This window comes from Schistocerca gregaria, unplaced genomic scaffold (genome assembly GCF_023897955.1).
Source record: "Schistocerca gregaria isolate iqSchGreg1 unplaced genomic scaffold, iqSchGreg1.2 ptg000180l, whole genome shotgun sequence".
NCBI classification, from domain to species: Eukaryota; Metazoa; Arthropoda; class Insecta; order Orthoptera; family Acrididae; genus Schistocerca; species Schistocerca gregaria.
In genome coordinates this window covers 4,042,504-4,064,323 of record NW_026061730.1, presented here as the reverse complement: position 1 = coordinate 4,064,323, position 21,820 = coordinate 4,042,504, and the positions used below count along the sequence as shown (strand labels likewise).

Sequence of the window (21,820 nt, the reverse complement as noted above, 5' to 3'; positions counted from 1 at the left end):
CCGCGAACGAAGCTCAATACCGTTATGTGGTTGCTTGGACACTTCGTACATTTTGTTATTAGTTGTCATGAAGAGGATGAACACCTTACGTTTCGACAGTACATTCTTACTGCTTACTGGAACCGATTGCGCATGCCAGGACTCCGTGAAGATTTTGCAAATATGCTTAGCCTGACATTTGAAAGGGAGGGTGTTGGCTAAGGTCGCCTGTGTTAGCCGATTTCCTATATACTGTTTCTGGATTTGCCACCTTTCTGTAAACTACTTTTCTAAACCTGGACTGAAGTTTTCGTGGATATTTAGGACGAACAAGAAAAACAAACGTGAGACCAAGAACAGCGACAGTAGGGGAAAGTACGACGCCGTAGTACAGGTGCCATTCGGAAACAGGACGGTGGAGTCATCGTGGCCAGGCCTCGGGTTTCGACCCCTGCCCGCTTTGTTTCCGAAGGCCTGAATCTGAGTGTCAGCCCTAAATTTTAAACAATGGCATATCAAGTAATACACAAAAAAAAAGTGGTAGAGCACTGGTCTAGTAAACCAGGGGTCATGAGTTCCCATCCTCAGAGGAGGAAGACGAATTTTGGAAATCAGTTGCGCGTCGTGGCCGTATAGCAAACAGTATCTGTGATGACGAACAATTAGCGACAAGCGTTTTATTAAGAATTACGCTCAGATGTGATTAAGGCGAATGGCGCAGATAAAAAGAAAAAAAAAAGCGGTAGAGCATTGGTCTAGTAAACCAGGGGTCGTGAGTTCCATCCTCACAGGAGGAAGACGAATTTTGGAAATCAGTTGCGCATCGTGGACGTATAGCAAACAGTATCTGTGATGACGAACAATTAGCGACAGGCGTATTATCAAGAATTACTCTCAGATGTGATTAAGGCGAATGGCGCAGATAAAGCATTTGCCAAAGCGGTACGGCATAAGGTGGGACGAGGCAGTCTGAATTACATTTTATAGATGTATTTCTCACAAATCTCAGAACCCCTCGTCGTCGTCGTCGTCGTCGTCGTCGTCGTCGTCGCCGCCGCTTCTGCAGAAGTAGCAAATGGCCATCGTAGCAAATGCGGCGAGGGACACCCTGCCATCGATTCCGAATGCGCAAAGTGTGTGGTCTTGTTTTCCTGTCTATGTTTGGTCGGTCTCGTAAGAGGTTGAATGTAACGAATGGGTGGGAAAGAGTAAGGGGCAGCGGCTGTGTGGAACGAAAACACAATTCCTCAGGGGGTGTGAGCGTTTCGAAATGAGTCATATATAAGTTATACTTAGTCGTCAGTGACCGTGTGGCCTAATGGATAAGGCGTGGGTCTTCGGATCCGAAGATTGCAGGTTCGAATCCTGTCACGGTCGTGTTTTTCCAGTTCTGAAAAAGAAACATACCGTTTCAATGTAGCAATTGAGCAGTACGAAACCGTCTGAATGTTGCTGTTGACCATTTTGTACTTGGAGATGGTCTTGAACCTGAAACACACACAACATGACCGGTGTTAACTAGCGAAATGGTGGGCAGAGTGCCCTCACCGCGAGTTTTGACTGGCACTTGCACATCTAAAACAACGTCGGAAAGTAACTCGTTCGGCTTTTGAGTCACATCAAGTGTGTGTGTTAATTTTGACGCCGCTAGCTCTGCAGATTTTCATGCAATTCCTTTACCTCTCAGAAGTGAATATGATATAAAAGTGAAGTACGTGACGAGTGTGACGTTAGGAAAACATTAGGCACCATGGAGAGATTCTGTATGGGACCAACCAACCCAAACGAGTACTGTGTGATCTGCTGGCCAGCAGGTATCCAACGAGGCAGCACGGCTAGCTCAGTCGGTAGAGCATGAGACTCTTATTCACAGGGTCGTGGGTTCGAGCCCTACGCTGGGCGGAAAGGAATTTTTGTCCGCTGCAGATGTAAATTACCGATTTTCTGATTAACGTGATGTAATGGAAATAGCAACTTTACAATTTGCCTATGTCTCCATCAGTCGCAAGAAAACTGTATTTGAAGTGAAGGTGATTTTGTAGACATGTGTGAAAGTCATGTTCTGAAGTGCAAGTGGTTTTGGTTGGAGAGAACACGGCTACGTGTCAGATGTGTAGCCAAGCAGGAATGGGTCGCCATAGCTGCAAATATTAGTCGAAAATATGAAGTGTTGTCAGCTGAAGTCTGATGATTCAGACGACCGTACGGACGAAGTACGCAAAAGTGCCGCTAGGCGGCGCCTGTTTAGCTCAGTGGTAGAGCATTGGTCTAGTAAACCAGAGGTTGTGAGTTCCATCCTCACAGGAGGAAGACGAACTTTGGAAATCAGTTGCGCATCGTGGCCGTATAGCAAACAGTATCTGTGATGAGGAACAATTAGCGACAGGAGTATTATTAAGAATTACTCTCAGATGTGATTAAGGCGAATGGCGCAGATAAAGCATTTGCCAAAGCGGTACGGCATAAGGTGAGACCGGGCACTCTGAATTACATTTTATAGATGTTTTTCTCACAAATCTCAGAGCCTCTCGCGGTCGTCGTCGCCGTCGCCGTCGCCGCCGCCGCCGCCGCTTCTGCAGAAGTAGCAAATGGCCATCGTAGCAAATGCGGCGAGGGACACCCTGCCATCGATTCCGAATGCGCAAAGTGTGTGGTCTTGTTTTCCTGTCTATGTTTGGTCGGTCTCGTAAGAGGTTGAATGTAACGAATGGGTGGGAAAGAGTAAGGGGCAGCGGCTGTGTGGAACGAAAACATAATTTCTCAGGGGGTGTGAGCGTTTCGAGATCAGTCGTATATAAGTTATACTTGGTCGTCAGTGACCGTGTGGCCTAATGGATAAGGCGTCGGACTTCGGATCCGAAGATTGCAGGTTCGAATCCTGTCACGGTCGTGTTTTTCCAGTTCTGAAAAAGAAACATATCGTTTTAATGTAGCAATTGAGCAGTACGAAACCGTCTGAATGTTGCTGTTGAGCATTTTGTGCTTGGAGATGGTCTTGAGCTTGAAACACACACAACAAGACCGGTGTTAACTAGCGAAATGGTCGGCAGAGTGGCCTCACCGCGAGGTGTGACTGGCACTTGCACATCTAAAACAACGTCGGAAAGTATCTCGTTCGGCTTTTGAGTCACATCAAGTATGTGTGTTAATTTTGACGCCGCTAGCTCTGCAGATTTTCATGCAATTCCTTTACCTCTCAGAAGTGAATATGATATAAAAGTGAAGTACGTGACGAGTGTGACTTTAGGAAAACATTAGGAAGCATGGAGAGATTCTGTATGGGACCACGCAACCCAAACGAGTACTGTGTGATCTGCTGCAAAGCAGATATGCAACGAGGTAGCACGGCTAGCTCAGTCGGTAGAGCATGAGACTCTTATTCACATGGTCGTGGGTTCGAGCTCTACACTGGGCGGAACGGAATTTTTTCCGCTGCAGATGTAAATTACCGATTTTCTGATTAACGTGATGTAATTGAAATAGCAACTTTAAAATTTGCCTACGTCTCCATCAGACGCAAGAAAACTGTATTTGAAGTGAAGGTGATTTTGTAGACATGTGTGAAAGTCATGTTCTGAAGTGCAAGTGGTTTTGGTTGGAGAGAACACGGCTACGTGTCAGATGTGTAGCCAAGCAGGAATGGGTCGCCATAGCTGCAAATATTAGTCGAAAATATGAAGTGTTGTCAGCTGATGTCTGATGATTCAGACGACCGTACGGACGAAGTACGCAAAAGTGCCGCTAGGCGGCGCCTGTTTAGCTCAGTGGTAGAGCATTGGTCTAGTAAACCAGAGGTTGTGAGTTCCATCCTCACAGGAGGAAGACGAACTTTGGAAATCAGTTGCGCATCGTGGCCGTATAGCAAACAGTATATGTGATGAGGAACAATTAGCGACAGGAGTATTATTAAGAATTACTCTCAGATGTGATTAAGGCGAATGGCGCAGATAAAGCATTTGCCAAAGCGGTACGGCATAAGGCGGGACCGGGCACTCTGAATTACATTTTATAGATGTTTTTTCACAAATCTCAGAGCCTCTCGCGGTCGTCGTCGTCGCCGTCGCCGTCGCCGCCGCCGCTTCTGCAGAAGTAGCAAATGGCCATCGTAGCAAATGCGGCGAGGGACACCCTGCCATCGATTCCGAATGCGCAAAGTGTGTGGTCTTGTTTTCCTGTCTATGTTTGGTCGGTCTCGTAAGAGGTTGAATGTAACGAATGGGTGGGAAAGAGTAAGGGGCAGCGGCTGTGTGGAACGAAAACATAATTCCTCAGGGGGTGTGAGCGTTTCGAGATCAGTCGTATATAAGTTATACTTGGTCGTCAGTGACCGTGTGGCCTAATGGATAAGGCGTCGGACTTCGGATCCGAAGATTGCAGGTTCGAATCCTGTCACGGTCGTGTTTTTCCAGTTCTGAAAAAAAAACATATCGTTTTAATGTAGCAATTGAGCAGTACGAAACCGTCTGAATGTTGCTGTTGAGCATTTTGTGCTTGGAGATGGTCTTGAGCTTGAAACACACACAACAAGACCGGTGTTAACTAGCGAAATGGTCGGCAGAGTGGCCTCACCGCGAGGTGTGACTGGCACTTGCACATCTAAAACAACGTCGGAAAGTAACTCGTTCGGCTTTTGAGTCACATCAAGTATGTGTGTTAATTTTGACGCCGCTAGCTCTGCAGATTTTCATGCAATTCCTTTACCTCTCAGAAGTGAATATGATATAAAAGTGAAGTACGTGACGAGTGTGACTTTAGGAAAACATTAGGAAGCATGGAGAGATTCTGTATGGGACCACGCAACCCAAACGAGTACTGTGTGATCTGCTGCAAAGCAGATATGCAACGAGGTAGCACGGCTAGCTCAGTCGGTAGAGCATGAGACTCTTATTCATATGGTCGTGGGTTCGAGCTCTACACTGGGCGGAACGGAATTTTTTCCGCTGCAGATGTAAATTACCGATTTTCTGATTAACGTGATGTAATTGAAATAGCAACTTTAAAATTTGCCTACGTCTCCATCAGACGCAAGAAAACTGTATTTGAAGTAAAGGTGATTTTGTAGACATGTGTGAAAGTCATGTTCTGAAGTGCAAGTGGTTTTGGTTGGAGAGAACACGGCTACGTGTCAGATGTGTAGCCAAGCACTAATGGGTCGCCATAGCTGCAAATATTAGTCGAAAATATGAAGTGTTGTCAGCTGAAGTCTGATGATTCAGACGACCGTACGGACGAAGTACGCAGAAGTGCCGCTAGGCGGCGCCTGTTTAGCTCAGTGGTAGAGCATTGGTCTAGTAAACCAGGGGTCGTGAGTTCCATCCTCACAGGAGGAAGACGAATCTTGGAAAACAGTTGCTCATCGTGGCCGTATAGCAAACAGTATCTGTGATGAGGAACAATTAGCGACAGGCGTATTATCAAGAATTACTCTCAGATGTGATTAAGGCGAATGGCGCAGATAAAGCATTTGCCAAAGCGGTACGGCATAAGATGGGACGAGGCAGTCTGAATTACATTTTATAGATGTATTTCTCACAAATCTCAGAGCCTCTCGCGGTCGTCGTCGTCGTCGCTTCTGCAGAAGTAGCAAATGGCCATCGTAGGAAATGCGGCGAGGAACACCCTGCCATCGATTCCGAATGCGCAAAGTGTGTGGTCTTGTTTTCCTGTCTATGTTTGGTCGGTCTTGTAAGAGGTTGAATGTAACGAATGGGTGGGAAAGAGTAAAGGGCAGCGGCTGTGTGGAAGAAAACACAATTCCTCAGGGGGTGTGAGCGTTTGTAGATGAGTCGTATATAAGTTATACTTGGTTGTCAGTGACCGTGTGGCCTAATGGACATTCCGCCGCCAGCGGCCGTGCTGTGCGGACGTGCGGTGCGGCTGTTGCGGTGTTTACATCGTCGCTGCGAGCGGCCGGCGCTGTGTGGTGAGTACGCGCTTTCTGCGTTAGTCATAGTTCACGATCACATTTTTAGATTGACATATTGGATCAGAGAACGCGACGCGATACTTTGAAGTTGATTTTCGATACGAACCACGCTCGACCGAAGTCTTACGAAGTTGAGGCATTTATCGAAGAAACTTTTCAGATCAAAGTGGATGAATTGATTGGAATACACCTGTCGATTGTCAGTCCGACTGTGTTCCTTAAGTTATCGAGTTCTGACAAGTGCGACCAAATTGTAGAAGCATGTGGTGGGGTGGTAAAATTCAAACATTCAGACGGACACATAGGGCAGGTCACGGTTTCGCGTGCCGGAATGGGAATACGAACGGTTCGAATCTTTGAGCTCCCCTTTGAAATAACGCCCGAGGAGATAAACAACAAACTGAGAGACTATGGCGCCATTATCAGCAATGTCGCCGAAAAATGGTCTAGCTTGCACAAGTATCCAGTATTAAATGGAGTCAGGCAAGTTAAGATTGACATGCTGAAACATATCCCGTCGTATCTCTGGATTGGTGGATATAGAGCGATCATCATTTACGATGGCCAGCCGAGAACCTACGCAACACGTCCGCGCGCAGTGTGTTCAACGGCGTGTGACGCAACTGCCGACTGGGGAGCGAGACCCGCATAGTCAAATGGCCACGCTACCCGTGACGTACGCCGCCGCACTACGCAGTGACGTCGCCTCAGACATGTGTTTCGACACGGCGGTAGTTGCTTATGCCGACGTACCCGATGGTAGCGTAGCCATGGATACTAGCAGCACAGAAGCTACAGGTCCAGCACACTCACAAGACGAGGAAACTGACAGGCGTGGAGAACAAGACCAGGCTAAGACGGCAGAAGAAGGCATGTGCAAATCACTCGAAGAAGTCGGGCAACACAAAGAAGATACGGTCGCCACGTCGGAGGATAATGACCAGCAGCCTACAACTGTTTCACCAAAGAAACGGAAGAAACGTCGAATAGCCCGTCAGGGAGCAGCAGAAATCGCGCCAGTTCTGCGTGAAAAGGCGAAACAAATAGGCCAAGAACTGGCGGAGACGACACAGGCAACTCCTCCGGAAGATCGAACAACAAAAAGGAAGACTCGAAATGAGGACACTGACCCCGACCGTGGAATCCACATTGAAGACGGTACCGCTAGTCTGAAGGACCTTCCACCTGTACCCAACACGTACACGCGGGAAGTTACGTGCACGCGAGACTGGGCGGATGACATGGAGGAGCAAAGCCATGATGCAGAGATGGCTGACATAGCACAACGTTCAGGACGGACGGCACCCGACCGTCGACAGGATGTGTCCACCCGGCAACAAACCACCATCAAAGACGCTCGTGCGGCAGATGATGATGCCGACTTCTTCTAAGTGGAGCAAGCATCCACTTCCCTTGGCAAACAGTACCCCACCTGACACGGTATAGTCGACATGACGTCTTTACAGGCGTACAGAATTGAAACCTTGAATATAAATAAAATTAGCAGCACCCTCAATCTGAGAAATCTCCAAGATTTTCTGTACGCCGCTGATATTGACATCTTAATGCTGCAAGAAGTAACGGCTATCCGTTTGGACGACATCACTGGCTACAACGCCGTCATCAATCCTGGCAATGACAATAGCCTCGGCACAGCGATTATGACTAAAGAGGGGATCCTACTTACAGACGTGGCGCAACTGCCTAACAGTAGAGGTCTCGCTGTCACGATAAACAACACCAGGTTTATCAACATATATGCCCCGTCAGGAACCGGAAACAAGCGCCGCAGGGCCGAATTTTACAAAGAGGACATCGTCCCCCTTTTCGCGGTGCGATTTGACCAAATAATTTTTGCGGGTGACTTTAATTGCGTGCTGAGTCCCAAGGATCAGACGCCAAATTTTAACAAATCTCTGGAGCTGGAGGACATCGTCAGAGACTTCCAACTGTTTGATACTTGGGAACTAAAACACGGTGATAGGCTAGGTTTCACCTATATCACCAGCCATTCTGCCAGTCGTATCGACAGAATTTACGCAACATCCAATTTAAGGAGACACGTTTTACAGTCCGAGCTATGGCCCACGATTTTCTCTGATCATATCGCGTACATATGTACGGTAAATTTAGAGAAACAAGGCACTTACAGGGCGAGAGATCAGTGGAAGCTAAACGTTACTCATCTTTCGGATCCTGGATGTCACGCCGCCTTCCACACCACTTGGGCAGAATGTGAAAGGAAGTTCCACTTGTACGGCACGGCGCTGAATTGGTGGCTAAACTGCGCGAAGCCCGCAATAATAAAGACAATGAAAACTTACTCCCGTGAAAAAGTCGTCTGGCGGAAGCGGACAGTAGAGTTTTACTTCAGCTGTCTGAGAGACTTGTGCGTTCGTGATGCTACAGTCATAACAAATTATGGGCAAATCAACAGAATAAAAGCAAAATTGCTCAACCTGCAGAGACACCATCTCGAAGGCTGTAAAATACGAACGCGTTTGCAGAACGGTACACGAGAAGAAACAACATCGATGTACCACATTCTCCAAGAGAACAAAAGACAAAAACTTAAAATTCTGACGGAACTCAAAACTTCAGACGGGAGACTCTTGACAGATCAAGCTGCAGTACGAGACGAGATCCATCGACACTTTAGTGAATTGCTGGCCAATACACAGACAGATGAAACGGCGCAGCAAGCTCTCACTGCTAGGACGACAGAGCGACTCACTCCAGAAGAAGCTGATGTGCTCGCAGCGAGAATAACGGACGAAGACGTCGAAGATGCCATCTCGAAGAGCCCAAAGAACAAATCACCTGGACCAGATGGGCTACCCGCTGAATTTTATCAAACTTTTCGCGAACAAATAATTGCTAAATTGACACTCGTATGCAATGAAATACTAAATGCGGACACTGACCTTCCGAAGGAATTCTGTGAAGGTACAGTGGTCTTAGTCCCCAAAACACCAGGAGGCAAAACCGTGGAGAATCTTCGACCCATAACACTTCTCAATAGTGATTATAAAATCTTCGCCCGTATCATGATGCAAAGGTTCAATTCTGTTATTCGTACAGTGACAGGAGCCTATCAGACAAGTGTGGGAAAGGACAGAACGATATTTCAGACCTTATGCGACTACAGAGACATTATAGCGATATCGGAAGCCTGCAACATTCGCTGTGCTCTGATGTCGCTTGACTTTGAAAAAGCTTTTGATAAAGTTAATCATTCGTACCTGCTCCGGTGTATGACATCCATGCACTTCCCCCAGAAAATTATAGCCTCCGTGAAAAACTTACTGACGAATAGCACGTCAAGAATCAGTGTCAACGGACAACTCAGTCACCCGATCAATATTCAGAGTTCCGTAAGACAAGGTTGCCCAATGTCCATGACGCTTTTCGCGATTGCGCTTGAACCTCTCTTAGCATCTCTGACTCGGCAACTCCGTGGATTACATATACACGGACAGAAGATCATATGTCAAGCCTACGCGGACGATGTGGGGGTACTTGTGACTGACGAAAGAGAGGTGAAAACAGTACTTGAAGTTGTGGCGACCTACGAAATGGCGTCAGGAGCTAAACTCAACCGCAATAAATCTGGTATTATGAATCTTGGTATAGAGATCAGAGCCGCTGGAAGTATCAACACTGTGGAAAAAATCAAATGCCTTGGAATAGAATATACGAGTAATATCCGCCGCACGGCCGCTCTCAATTATCGAAAATTACTTGCCACCTTACGGGCAAGCATAAAACAACACAGCTTGCGTAATTTAAACGTAATACGAAAAGTGCAACTGGCCAATACATACATCACTTCCAAAGTCAACTATGTTGCTCAAGTGCTGCCTCTGCCACGAACCATTGCACACCAAATGCAAGCAGCGCTTGGTTATTTTGTCAGTAGAGGTCAGATATTTAAGGTTTCATATGATACCTTGACGCTACCGACACGCAATGGAGGGCTACAACTGACAGACATCTACCTTAAAGCGCAAGCGCTATACGTTAGCAAAACTTATAAACAGTGGCAACGATCGCCGCGGACCTTAGTGGCTCATCTCTTACGTGAAATCACCCCAGTCAGCAGAGATCCACCAATCGATGTGCATCACATCTCCCACGAGCTGTACCACTATAAACATTTTCTGGTGGAATACAGCTATGTACGCCATAGAATACCGGAGAAGGACATATATCGGGTTAAGGAGGTTTACAACACCTTGCTGGAAGGAAAATTGCGCAATCGAATAGAAAACAAGTTTCGACATTATAATTGGAAAAACATATGGGACAACATATCTGACCCCCATCTACCATCCAATGTGCGATCGACGTGGTACCTCGCAGTCAATAGAAAAATCCCAACCAACTCCAAACTGCACGCGATACGTCTGGCACACACACCAAACTGTTCCAGCTGCAATGTCGTCGACAATGCAGAACATCGCTTCCTCTGTGAAGATGTGAAAGACGTGTGGAATCTCTTCAGGCAAAAACTAGCACATGTGCTACGTACGTCACCTAACACTATTTCACCGACACACGTCCTTCTGCCTGATGACGTGCCATATCCTAACACTAAAAGAAGGTCAGCCAACTGGCTCAAAGGACTGACAGTCCATTACATCTCAACGGCTATGACGAAAAGTGAAGCAGATTATTGGATGTACCTGATGACAGAACATCAAAAGCTCGAACGACAAATGAAATACAAAGACAACTACGCAAATTTTTTGAACCGAACATTGTCTCACCGACAGAGCTGAAGAACGATCAAACGACATGTTGTTCAACCTCAGGATTCCTTTTTTTTTTCCTTTATGAAATTATCTATTAAGCTTCTCATTCATTTTACGCCAACAAGGTGGCTATTTCGTTTATCCTTCGCCCTCGTGTCACAGCACTAATAGGTTGCTGACACACACATGAGAAGCCATCAGGCTGAAGTAAGCCTGGCTCTCCTATAAAAATCGCTCCCACACAACGATGGAAGAATGTAACAGAACTATTTGATTTCCATAACCCCAAAAGAAGGGATTTTATTTACTTGTATACATTTACTTCGTCACTCACCTATCTCATATGGACCAAACATAGCACAGAAGCTAGCCGAAGAAGGCACAAATGGCGAGTGGAAGGACGGGCTGTAGGGGAGGAAGGAGGCCCGAAAAAAATAAAAAAAAAAGATGGTAGAGAACTTGCCCGCAAAAGGCAAAGGTCCCGAGTTCGAATCTCCGTCGGGCAACAGTTTTAATCTGCCAGGAAGTTCCATCAACATGTTCGAGCAAATTCATCAAAAGTGGAATTCCTCTTCGTCTCACAATGAGTTAAAAATTCTTTGACTTCTTCTGTATGCATGAGTACTATAATACCACAAATTAAGTGCAAATAATTTAGTTTCATCTTTCCATCTCGCACCACGTTTTCCATTCAATGGTATACTGATTTGGCTTATCAATAAATCGAAAGCATCTTTTTTCAAGTACTTGGAGCCAATAATTTTTAAAAAATAAAAAAAACAAATAAAAAAAAGAAAAAAAAGAAAAAAAACAAAAAATGAAAAAAAAACTTAAAAAAAAATGGATAAGGCGTCGGACTTCGGATCCGAAGATTGCAGGTTCGAATCCTGTCACGGTCGTGTTTTTCCATTTCTGAAAAAGAAACATACCGTTTTAATGTAGCATCTGAGCAGTACGAAACCGTCTGAATGTTGCTGTTGAGCATTTTGTGCTTGGAGATGGACTTGAGCTTGAAACACACACAACAAGACAGGTGTTAACTAGCGAAATGAACGGCAGAGTGGCCTCACCGCGAGGTGTGACTGGCACTTGCACATCTAAAACAACGTCGGAAAGTAACTCGTTCGGCTTTTGAGTCACATCAAGTATGTGTGTTAATTTTGACGCCGCTAGCTGTGCAGATTTTCATGCAATTCCTTTACCTCTGAGAAGTGAATATGATATAAAAGTGAAGTACGTGACGAGTGTGACGTTAGGAAAACATTAGGCAGCATGGAGAGATTCTGTATGGGACCTCCCAACCCAAACGATTACTGTGTGATCTGCTGGCCAGCAGGTATCCTACGAGGCAGCACGGCTAGCTCAGTCGGTAGAGCATGAGACTCTTATTCACAGGATCGTGGGTTCAAGCCCTACGCTGGGCGGAACGGAATTTTTTCCGCTGCAGATGTAAATTACCGATTTTCTGATTAACGTGATGTAATGGAAACAGCAACTTTAAAATTTGCCTACGTCTCCATCAGTCGCAAGAAAACTGTATTTGAAGGTGAAGGTGATTTTGTAGACATGAAGGAAAGTCATGTTCTGAAGTGCAGGTGGTTTTGTTTGGAGAGAATATCGGCTACGTGTCAGATGTGTAGCCAAGCAGTAATGGGTCGCCATAGCTGCTAATATTAGTCGAAAATATGAAGTGTTGTCAGCTGAAGTCTGATGATTCAGACGACCATACGGACGAAGAACGCAAAAGTGCCGCTAGGCGGCGCATGTTTAGCTCAGTGGTAGAGCATTGGTTTAGTAAACCAGGGGTCGTGAGTTCCATCCTCACAGGAGGAAGACGAATCTTGGAAATCAGTTGCGGATCGTGGCCGTATAGAAAGCAGTATCTGTGATGAGGAACAATTAGCGACAGGCGTATTATTAAGAATTACTCTCAGATGTGATTAAGGCGAATGGCGCAGATAAAGCATTTGCCAAAGCGGTACGGTATAAGGTGGGACGAGGCAGTCTGAATTACATTTTATAGATGTATTTCTCACAAATCTCAGAACCCCTCGTCGTCGTCGTCGTCGTCGTCGTCGTCGTCGCCGCCGCCGCTTCTGCAGAAGTAGCAAATGGCCATCGTAGCAAATGCGGCGTGGGACACCCTGCCATCGATTCCGAATGCGCAAAGTGTGTGGTCTTGTTTTCCTGTCTATGTTTGGTCGGTCTCGTAAGAGGTTGAATGTAACGAATGGGTGGAAAAGAGTAAGGGGCAGGGGCTGTGTGGAACGAAAACACAGTTCCTCAGGGGGTGTTAGCGTTTCGAAATGGGTCGTATATAAGTTATTCTAGGTCGTCAGTGACCGTGTGGCCTAATGGATAAGGCGTCGGACTTCGGATCCGAAGATTGCAGGTTCGAATCCTGTCACGGTCGTGTTTTTTCCAGTTCTGAAAAAGAAACATATCGTTTTAATGTAGCAATTGAGCAGTACGAAACCGTCTGAATGTTGCTGTTGAGCATTTTGTGCTTGGAGATGGACTTGAGCTTGAAACACACACAACAAGACAGGTGTTAACTAGCGAAATGAACGGCAGAGTGGCCTCACCGCGAGGTGTGACTGGCACTTGCACATCTAAAACAACGTCGGAAAGTAACTCGTTCGGCTTTTGAGTCACATCAAGTATGTGTTTTAATTTTGACGCCGCTAGCTGTGCAGATTTTCATGCAATTCCTTTACCTCTCAGAAGTGAATATGATATAAAAGTGAAGTACGTGACGAGTGTGACGTTAGGAAAACATTAGGCAGCATGGAGAGATTCTGTATGGGACCACCCAACCCAAACGATTACTGTGTGATCTGCTGGCCAGCAGGTATCCAACGAGGCAGCACGGCTAGCTCAGTCGGTAGAGCATGAGACTCTTATTCACAGGATCGTGGGTTCAAGCCCTACGCTGGGCGGAACGGATTTTTTTCCGCTGCAGATGTAAATAACCGATTTTCTGATTAACGTGATGTAATGGAAATAGCAACTTTAAAATTTGCCTACGTCTCCATCAGTCGCAAGAAAACTGTATTTGAAGTGAAGGTGATTTTGCAGACATGTGTGAAAGTCATGTTCTGAAGTGCAAGTGGTTTTGGTTGGAGAGAACACGGCTACGTGTCAGATGTGTAGCCAAGCAGTAATGGGTCGCCATTGCTGCAAATATTAGTCGAAAATATGAAGTGTTGTCAGCTGAAGTCTGATGATTCAGACAACCGTACGGACGAAGTACGCAAAAGTGCCGCTAGGCGGCGCATGTTTAGCTCAGTGGTAGAGCATTGGTCTAGTAAACCAGGGGTCGTGAGTTCCATCCTCACAGGAGGAAGACGAATCTTGGAAAACAGTTGCGGATCGTGGCCGTATAGAAAGCAGTATCTGTGATGAGGAACAATTAGCGACAGGCGTATTATTAAGAATTACTCTCAGATGTGATTAAGGCGAATGGCGCAGATAAAGCATTTGCCAAAGCGGTATAGCATAAGGTGAGACGAGGCAGTCTGAATTACATTTTATAGATGTTTTTCTCACAAATCTCAGAGCCTCTCGCGGTCGTCGTCGTCGTCGTCGTCGTCGCCGCCGCCGCTTCTGCAGAAGTAGCAAATGGCCATCGTAGCAAATGCGGCGAGGGACACCCTGAAATCGATTCCGAATGCGCAAAGTGTGTGGTCTTCTTTTCCTGTGTACGTTTGGTCGGTCCCGTAAGAGGTTGAATGTAACGAATGGGTGGAAAAGAGTAAGGGGCAGGGGCTGTGTGGAACGAAAACACAGTTCCTCAGGGGGTGTGAGCGTTTCGAAATGGGTCGTATATAAGTTACACTTGCTCGTCAGTGACCGTGTAGCCTAATGGATAACGCGTCGGACTTCGGATCCGAAGATTGCAGGTTCGAATCCTGTCACGGTCGTTTTTTTCCATTTCTGAAAAAGAAACATACCGTTTTAATGTAGCAATTGAGCAGTACGAAACCGTCTGAATGTTGCTGTTGACCATTTTGTACTTGGAGATGGTCTTGAACCTGAAACACACACAACAAGACCGGTGTTAACTAGCGAAATGGTCGGCAGAGTGCCCTCACCGCGAGTTTTGACTGGCACTTGCACATCTAAAACAACGTCGGAAAGTAACTCGTTCGGCTTTTGAGTCACATCAAGTATGTGTGTTAATTTTGACGCCGCTAGCTCTGCAGATTGTCATGCAATTCCTTTACCTCTGAGAAATGATTATGAAATAAAAGTGAAGTACGTGACGAGTGTGACGTTAGGAAAACATTAGGAAGCATGGAGAGATTCTGTATGGGACCACCCAACCCAAACGAGTACTGTGTGATCTGCTCCCAGCAGGTATCCACCGAGGCAGCACGGCTAGCTCAGTCGGTAGAGCATGAGACTCTAATTCACAGGGTCGTGGGTTCGAGCCCTACGCTGGCCAGAATGGAATTTTTTTCCGCTGCAGATGTAAATTACCGATTTTCTGATTAACGTGATGTAATGGAAGTAGCAACTATAAATTTGCCTACGTCTCCATCAGTCGCAAGAAAACTGTATTTGAAGTGAAGGTGATTTTGTAGACATGTGTGAAAGTCATATTCTGAAGCGCAAGTGGTTTTGGTTGGAGAGAACACGGCTACGTGTCAGATGTGTAGCCAAGCAGTAATGGGTCACCATTGCTGCAAATATTAGTCGAAAATATGAAGTGTTGTCAGCTGAAGTCTGATGATTCAGACGACCGTACGGTAGAAGTACGCAAAAGTGCCGCTAGGCGGCGCCTGTTTAGCTCAGTGGTAGAGCATTGGTCTAGTAAACCAGGGGTCGTGAGTTCCATCCTAACAGGAGGAAGACGAATTTTGGAAATCAGTTGCGCATCGTGGCCGTATAGCAAACAGTATCTGTGATGAGGAACAATTAGCGACAGGAGTATTATTAAGAATTACTCTCAGATGTGATTAAGGCGAATGGCGCAGATAAAGCATTTGCCAAAGCGGTACGGCATAAGGTGGGACGAGGCAGTCTGAATTACATTTTATAGATGTATTTCTCACAAATCTCAGAGCCTCTCGCGGTCGTCGTCGTCGTCGTCGTCGTCGCCGCCGCCGCCGCTTCTGCAGAAGTAGCAAATGGCCATCGTAGCAAATGCGGCGAGGGACACCCTGCCATCGATTCCGAATGCGCCAAGTGTGTGGTCTTCTTTTCCTGTGTATGTTTGGTCGGTCTCGTAAGAGGTTGAATGTAACGAATGGGTGGAAAAGAGTAAGGGGCAGGGGCTGTGTGGAACGAAAACACAGTTCCTCAGGGGGTGTGAGCGTTTCGAAATGGGTCGTATATAAGTTACACTTGGTCGTCAGTGACCGTGTGGCCTAATGGATAAGGCGTCGGACTTCGGATCCGAAGATTGCAGGTTCGAATCCTGTCACGGTCGTGTTTTTCCATTTCTGAAAAAGAAACATACCGTTTTAATGTAGCATCTGAGCAGTACGAAACCGTCTGAATGTTGCTGTTGACCATTTTGTACTTGGAGATGGTCTTGAACCTGAAACACACACAACAAGACCGGTGTTAACTAGCGAAATGGTCGGCAGAGTGCCCTCACCGCGAGTTTTGACTGGCACTTGCACATCTAAAACAACGTCGGAAAGTAACTCGTTCGGCTTTTGAGTCACATCAAGTATGTGTGTTAATTTTGACGCCGCTAGCTCTGCAGATTGTCATGCAATTCCTTTACCTCTCAGAAATGATTATGAAATAAAAGTGAAGTACGTGACGAGTGTGACGTTAGGAAAACATTAGGAAGCATGGAGAGATTCTGTATGGGACCACCCAACCCAAACGATTACTGTGTGATCTGCTGCCAATCAGGTATCCACCGAGGCAGCACGGCTAGCTCAGTCGGTAAAGCATGAGACTCTTATTCACAGGGTCGTGGGTTCGAGCCCTACGCTGGGCGGAACGGATTTTTTTCCGCTGCAGATGTAAATTACCGATTTTCTGATTAACGTGATGTAATGGAAATAGCAACTATAAATTTGCCTACGTCTCCATCAGTCGCAAGAAAACTGTATTTGAAGTGAAGGTGATTTTGTAGACATGTGTGAAAGTCATGTTCTGAAGTGCAAGTGGTTTTGGTTGGAGAGAACACGGCTACGTGTCAGATGTGTAGCCAAGCAGTAATGGGTCGCCATTGCTGCAAATATTAGTCGAAAATATGAAGTGTTGTCAGCTGAAGTCTGATGATTCAGACAACCGTACGGACGAAGTACGCAAAAGTGCAGCTAGGCGGCGCCTGTTTAGGTCAGTGGTAGAGCATTGGTGTAGTAAACCAGGGGTCGTGAGTTCCATCCTCACAGGAGGAAGACGAATTTTGGAAATCAGTTGCGCATCGTGGCCGTATAGCAAACAGTATCTGTGATGAGGAACAATTAGCGACAGGAGTATTATTAAGAATTACTCTCAGATGTGATTAAGGCGAATGGCGCAGATAAAGCATTTGCCAAAGCGGTACGGCATAAGGTTGGACGAGGCAGTCTGAATTACATTTTATAGATGTATTTCTCACAAATCTCAGAGCCTCTCGCGGTCGTCGTCGTCGTCGTCCTCGTCGTCGCCGCCGCTTCTGCAGAAGTAGCAAATGGCCATCGCAGCAAATGCGGCGAGGAACACCCTGCCATCGATTCCGAATGCGCCAAGTGTGTGGTCTTGTTTTCCTGTCTATGTTTGGTCGGTCTCGTAAGAGGTTGAATGTAACGAATGGGTGGGGAAGAGTAAGGGGCAGCGGCTGTGTGGAACGAAAACACAATTCCACAGGGGGTGTGAGCGTTTCGAAATGAGTCGTATATAAGTTATACTTGGTCGTCAGTGACCGTGTGGCCTAATGGATAAGGCGTCGGACTTCGGATCCGAAGATTGCAGGTTCGAATCCTGTCACGGTCGTGTTTTTCCATTTCTGAAAAAGAAACATACCGTTTTAATGTAGCAATTGAGCAGTACGAAACCGTCTGAATGTTGCTGTTGAGCATTTTGTGCTTGGAGATGGACTTGAGCTTGAAACACACACAACAAGACAGGTGTTAACTAGCGAAATGAACGGCAGAGTGGCCTCACCGCGAGGTGTGACTGGCACTTGCACATCTAAAACAACGTTGGAAAGTAACTCGTTCGGCTTTTGAGTCACATCAAGTATGTGTTTTAATTTTGACGCCGCTAGCTGTGCAGATTTTCATGCAATTCCTTTACCTCTCAGAAGTGAATATGATATAAAAGTGAAGTACGTGACGAGTGTGACGTTAGGAAAACATTAGGCAGCATGGAGAGATTCTGTATGGGACCACCCAACCCAAACGAGTACTGTGTGATCTGCTGGCCAGCAGGTATCCAACGAGGCAGCACGGCTAGCTCTGTCGGTAGAGCATGAGACTCTTATTCACAGGGTCGTGGGTTCAAGCCCTACGCTGGGCGGAACGGAATTTTTTCCGCTGCAGATGTAAATAACCGATTTTCTGATTAACGTGATGTAATGGAAATAGCAACTTTAAAATTTGCCTACGTCTCCATCAGTCGCAAGAAAACTGTATTTGAAGGTGAAGGTGATTTTGTAGACATGTGTGAAAGTCATGTTCTGAAGTGCAGGTGGTTTTGTTTGGAGAGAATATCGGCTACGTGTCAGATGTGTAGCCAAGCAGTAATGGGTAGCCATAGCTGCTAATATTAGTCGAAAATATGAAGTGTTGTCAGCTGAAGTCTGATGATGCAGACGACCGTACGGACGAAGTACGCAAAAGTGCCGCTAGGCGGCGCATGTTTAGCTCAGTGGTAGAGCATTGGTCTAGTAAACCAGGGGTCGTGAGTTCCATCCTCACAGGAGGAAGACGAATTTTGGAAATCAGTTGCGCATCGTGGCCGTATAGCAAACAGTATCTGTGATGAGGAACAATTAGCGACAGGTGTATTATTAAGAATTACTCTCAGATGTGATTAAGGCGAATGCCGCAGATAAAGCATTTGCCAAAGCGGTATAGCATAAGGTGAGACGAGGCAGTCTGAATTACATTTTTTAGATGTTTTTCTCACAAATCTCAGAGCCTCTCGCGGTCGTCGTCTTCGTCGTCGTCGTCGTCGTCGTCGCCGCCGCCGCCGCCGCCGCCGCCGCCGCTTCTGCAGAAGTAGCAAATGGCCATCGTAGCAAATGCGAGGAGGGACACCCTGAAATCGATTCCGAATGCGCAAAGTGTGTGGTCTTCTTTTCCTGTGTATGTTTGGTCGGTCTCGTAAGAGGTTGAATGTAACGAATGGGTGGAAAAGAGTAAGGGGCACGGGCTGTGTGGAACGAAAACACAGTTCCTCAGGGGGTGTGAGCGTTTCGAAATGGGTCGTATATAAGTTACACTTGGTCGTCAGTGACCGTGTGGCCTAATGGATAAGGCGTCGGACTTCGGATCCGAAGATTGCAGGTTCGAATCTTGTCACGGTCGTGTTTTTCCATTTCTGAAAAAGAAACATACCGTTTTAATGTAGCAATTGAGCAGTACGAAACCGTCTGAATGTTGCTGTTGACCATTTTGTACTTGGAGATGGTCTTGAACCTGAAACACACACAACAAGACCGGTGTTAACTAGCGAAATGGTCGGCAGAGTGCCCTCACCGCGAGTTTTGACTGGCACTTGCACATCTAAAACAACGTCGGAAAGTAACTCGTTCGGCTTTTGAGTCACATCAAGTATGTGTGTTAATTTTGACGCCGCTAGCTCTGCAGATTGTCATGCAATTCCTTTACCTCTCAGAAATGATTATGAAATAAAAGTGAAGTACGTGACGAGTGTGACGTTAGGAAAACATTAGGAAGCATGGAGAGATTCTGTATGGGACCACCCAACCCAAACGATTACTGTGTGATCTGCTGCCAATCAGGTATCCACCGAGACAGCACGGCTAGCTCAGTCGGTAGAGCATGAGACTCTTATTCACAGGGTCGTGGGTTCGAGCCCTACGCTGGGCGGAACGGAATTTTTTTCCGCTGCAGATGTAAATTACCGATTTTCTGATTAACGTGGTGTAATGGAAATAGCAACTTTAAAATTGGCCTACGTCTCCATCAGTCGCAAGAAAACTGTATTTGAAGTGAAGGTGATTTTGTAGACATGTGTGAAAGTCATGTTCTGAAGTGCAAGTGGTTTTGGTTGGAGAGAACACGGCTACGTGTCAGATGTGTAGCCAAGCAGTAATGGGTCGCAATAGCTGCAAATATTAGTCGAAAATATGAAGTGTTGTCAGCTGAAGTCTGATGATTCAGACAACCGTACGGACGAAGTACGCAAAAGTGCCGCTAGGCGGCGCCTGTTTAGGTCAGTGGTAGAGCATTGGTCTAGTAAACCAGGGGTCGTGAGTTCCATCCTCACAGGAGGAAGACGAATTTTGGAAATCAGTTGCGCATCGTGGCCGTATAGCAAACAGTATCTGTGATGAGGAACAATTAGCAACAGGCGTATTATTAAGAATTACTCTCAGATGTGATTAAGGCGAATGGCGCAGATAAAGCATTTGCCAAAGCGGTGCGGCATAAGGTTGGACGAGGCAGTCTGAATTACATTTTATAGATGTATTTCTCACAAATCTCAGAGCCTCTCGCGGTCGTCGTCGTCGTCGTCGTCATCGTCGTCGTCGTCGCCGCCGCCGCCGCTTCTGCAGAAGTAGCAAATGGCCATCGTAGCAAATGCGGCGAGGAACACCCTGCCATCGATTCCGAATGCGCCAAGTGTGTGGTCTTGTTTTCCTGTCTATGTTTGGTCGGTCTCGTAAGAGGTTGAATGTAACGAATGGGTGGGGAAGAGTAAGGGGCAGCGGCTGTGTGGAACGAAAACACAATTCCTCAGGGGGGTGTGAGCGTTTCGAAATGAGTCGGATATAAGTTATACTTGGTCGTCAGTGACCGTGTGGCCTAATGGATAAGGCGTCGGACTTCGGATCCGAAGATTGCAGGTTCGAATCCTGTCACGGTCGTGTTTTTCCAGTTCTGAAAAAGAAACATATCGTTTTAATGTAGCAATTGAGCAGTACGAAACCGTCTGAATGTTGCTGTTGAGCATTTTGTGCTTGGAGATGGACTTGAGCTTGAAACACACACAACAAGACAGGTGTTAACTAGCGAAATGAACGGCAGAGTGGTCTCACCGCTAGGTGTGACTGGCACTTGCACATCTAAAACAACGTCGGAAAGTAACTCGTTCGGCTTTTGAGTCACATCAAGTATGTGTTTTAATTTTGAAGCCGCTAGCTGTGCAGATTTTCATGCAATTCCTTTACCTCTCAGAAGTGAATATGATATAAAAGTGAAGTACGTGACGAGTGTGACGTTAGGAAAACATTAGGCAGCATGGAGAGATTCTGTATGGGACCACCCAACCCAAACGATTACTGTGTGATCTGCTGGCCAGCAGGTATCCAACGAGGCAGCACGGCTAGCTCAGTCGGTAGAGCATGAGACTCTTATTCACAGGATCGTGGGTTCAAGCCCTACGCTGGGCGGAACGGAATTTTTTCCGCTGCAGATGTAAATAACCGATTTTCTGATTAACGTGATGTAATGGAAATAGCAACTTTAAAATTTGCCTACGACTCCATCAGTCGCAAGAAAACTGTATTTGAAGGTGAAGGTGATTTTGTAGACATGTGTGAAAGTCATGTTCTGAAGTGCAGGTGGTTTTGTTTGGAGAGAATATCAGCTACGTGTCAGATGTGTAGCCAAGCAGTAATGGGTAGCCATAGCTGCTAATATTAGTCGAAAATATAAAGTGTTGTCAGCTGAAGTCTGATGATGCAGACGACCGTACGGACGAAGTACGCAAAAGTGCCGCTAGGCGGCGCATGTTTAGCTCAGTGGTAGAGCATTGGTCTAGTAAACCAGGGGTCGTGAGTTCCATCCTCACAGGAGGAAGACGAATCTTGGAAATCAGTTGCGCATCGTGGCCGTATAGAAAGCAGTATCTGTGATGAGGAACAATTAGCGACAGGCGTATTATTAAGAATTACTCTCAGATGTGATTAAGGCGAATGGCGCAGATAAAGCATTTGCCAACGCGGTTTAGCATAAGGTGAGACGAGGCAGTCTGAATTACATTTTATAGATGTATTTCTCACAAATCTCAGAGCGTCTCA

The 21,820-nt window shown here is 46.3% G+C and overlaps 15 non-coding genes across 15 annotated transcripts; all 15 read left to right on the top strand.

The window, feature by feature from the left end:
- The first annotated feature begins 1,283 nt into the window (after positions 1 to 1,283).
- Positions 1,284 to 1,356, top strand: Trnar-ucg (transfer RNA arginine (anticodon UCG)). The gene has a single exon. It is a non-coding gene; the product is annotated as a tRNA-Arg (tRNA).
- A 452-nt stretch (positions 1,357 to 1,808) lies between these two features.
- On the top strand, positions 1,809 to 1,881 carry Trnak-cuu (transfer RNA lysine (anticodon CUU)). The gene has a single exon. It is a non-coding gene; the product is annotated as a tRNA-Lys (tRNA).
- Positions 1,882 to 2,796: 915 nt separating this feature from the next.
- Positions 2,797 to 2,869, top strand: Trnar-ucg (transfer RNA arginine (anticodon UCG)). The gene has a single exon. It is a non-coding gene; the product is annotated as a tRNA-Arg (tRNA).
- Positions 2,870 to 4,304: 1,435 nt separating this feature from the next.
- On the top strand, positions 4,305 to 4,377 carry Trnar-ucg (transfer RNA arginine (anticodon UCG)). The gene has a single exon. It is a non-coding gene; the product is annotated as a tRNA-Arg (tRNA).
- Positions 4,378 to 12,010: 7,633 nt separating this feature from the next.
- On the top strand, positions 12,011 to 12,083 carry Trnak-cuu (transfer RNA lysine (anticodon CUU)). Its single transcript has one exon. It is a non-coding gene; the product is annotated as a tRNA-Lys (tRNA).
- A 916-nt stretch (positions 12,084 to 12,999) lies between these two features.
- Trnar-ucg (transfer RNA arginine (anticodon UCG)) lies at positions 13,000 to 13,072 on the top strand. The gene has a single exon. It is a non-coding gene; the product is annotated as a tRNA-Arg (tRNA).
- Positions 13,073 to 13,525: 453 nt separating this feature from the next.
- Trnak-cuu (transfer RNA lysine (anticodon CUU)) lies at positions 13,526 to 13,598 on the top strand. The gene has a single exon. It is a non-coding gene; the product is annotated as a tRNA-Lys (tRNA).
- Positions 13,599 to 14,509: 911 nt separating this feature from the next.
- Positions 14,510 to 14,582, top strand: Trnar-ucg (transfer RNA arginine (anticodon UCG)). Its single transcript has one exon. It is a non-coding gene; the product is annotated as a tRNA-Arg (tRNA).
- Positions 14,583 to 16,020: 1,438 nt separating this feature from the next.
- Trnar-ucg (transfer RNA arginine (anticodon UCG)) lies at positions 16,021 to 16,093 on the top strand. The gene has a single exon. It is a non-coding gene; the product is annotated as a tRNA-Arg (tRNA).
- Positions 16,094 to 16,545: 452 nt separating this feature from the next.
- Positions 16,546 to 16,618, top strand: Trnak-cuu (transfer RNA lysine (anticodon CUU)). The gene has a single exon. It is a non-coding gene; the product is annotated as a tRNA-Lys (tRNA).
- Positions 16,619 to 17,528: 910 nt separating this feature from the next.
- Trnar-ucg (transfer RNA arginine (anticodon UCG)) lies at positions 17,529 to 17,601 on the top strand. Its single transcript has one exon. It is a non-coding gene; the product is annotated as a tRNA-Arg (tRNA).
- A 1,465-nt stretch (positions 17,602 to 19,066) lies between these two features.
- Trnar-ucg (transfer RNA arginine (anticodon UCG)) lies at positions 19,067 to 19,139 on the top strand. The gene has a single exon. It is a non-coding gene; the product is annotated as a tRNA-Arg (tRNA).
- A 452-nt stretch (positions 19,140 to 19,591) lies between these two features.
- On the top strand, positions 19,592 to 19,664 carry Trnak-cuu (transfer RNA lysine (anticodon CUU)). The gene has a single exon. It is a non-coding gene; the product is annotated as a tRNA-Lys (tRNA).
- A 928-nt stretch (positions 19,665 to 20,592) lies between these two features.
- On the top strand, positions 20,593 to 20,665 carry Trnar-ucg (transfer RNA arginine (anticodon UCG)). The gene has a single exon. It is a non-coding gene; the product is annotated as a tRNA-Arg (tRNA).
- A 452-nt stretch (positions 20,666 to 21,117) lies between these two features.
- On the top strand, positions 21,118 to 21,190 carry Trnak-cuu (transfer RNA lysine (anticodon CUU)). The gene has a single exon. It is a non-coding gene; the product is annotated as a tRNA-Lys (tRNA).
- Positions 21,191 to 21,820: the final 630 nt, after the last annotated feature.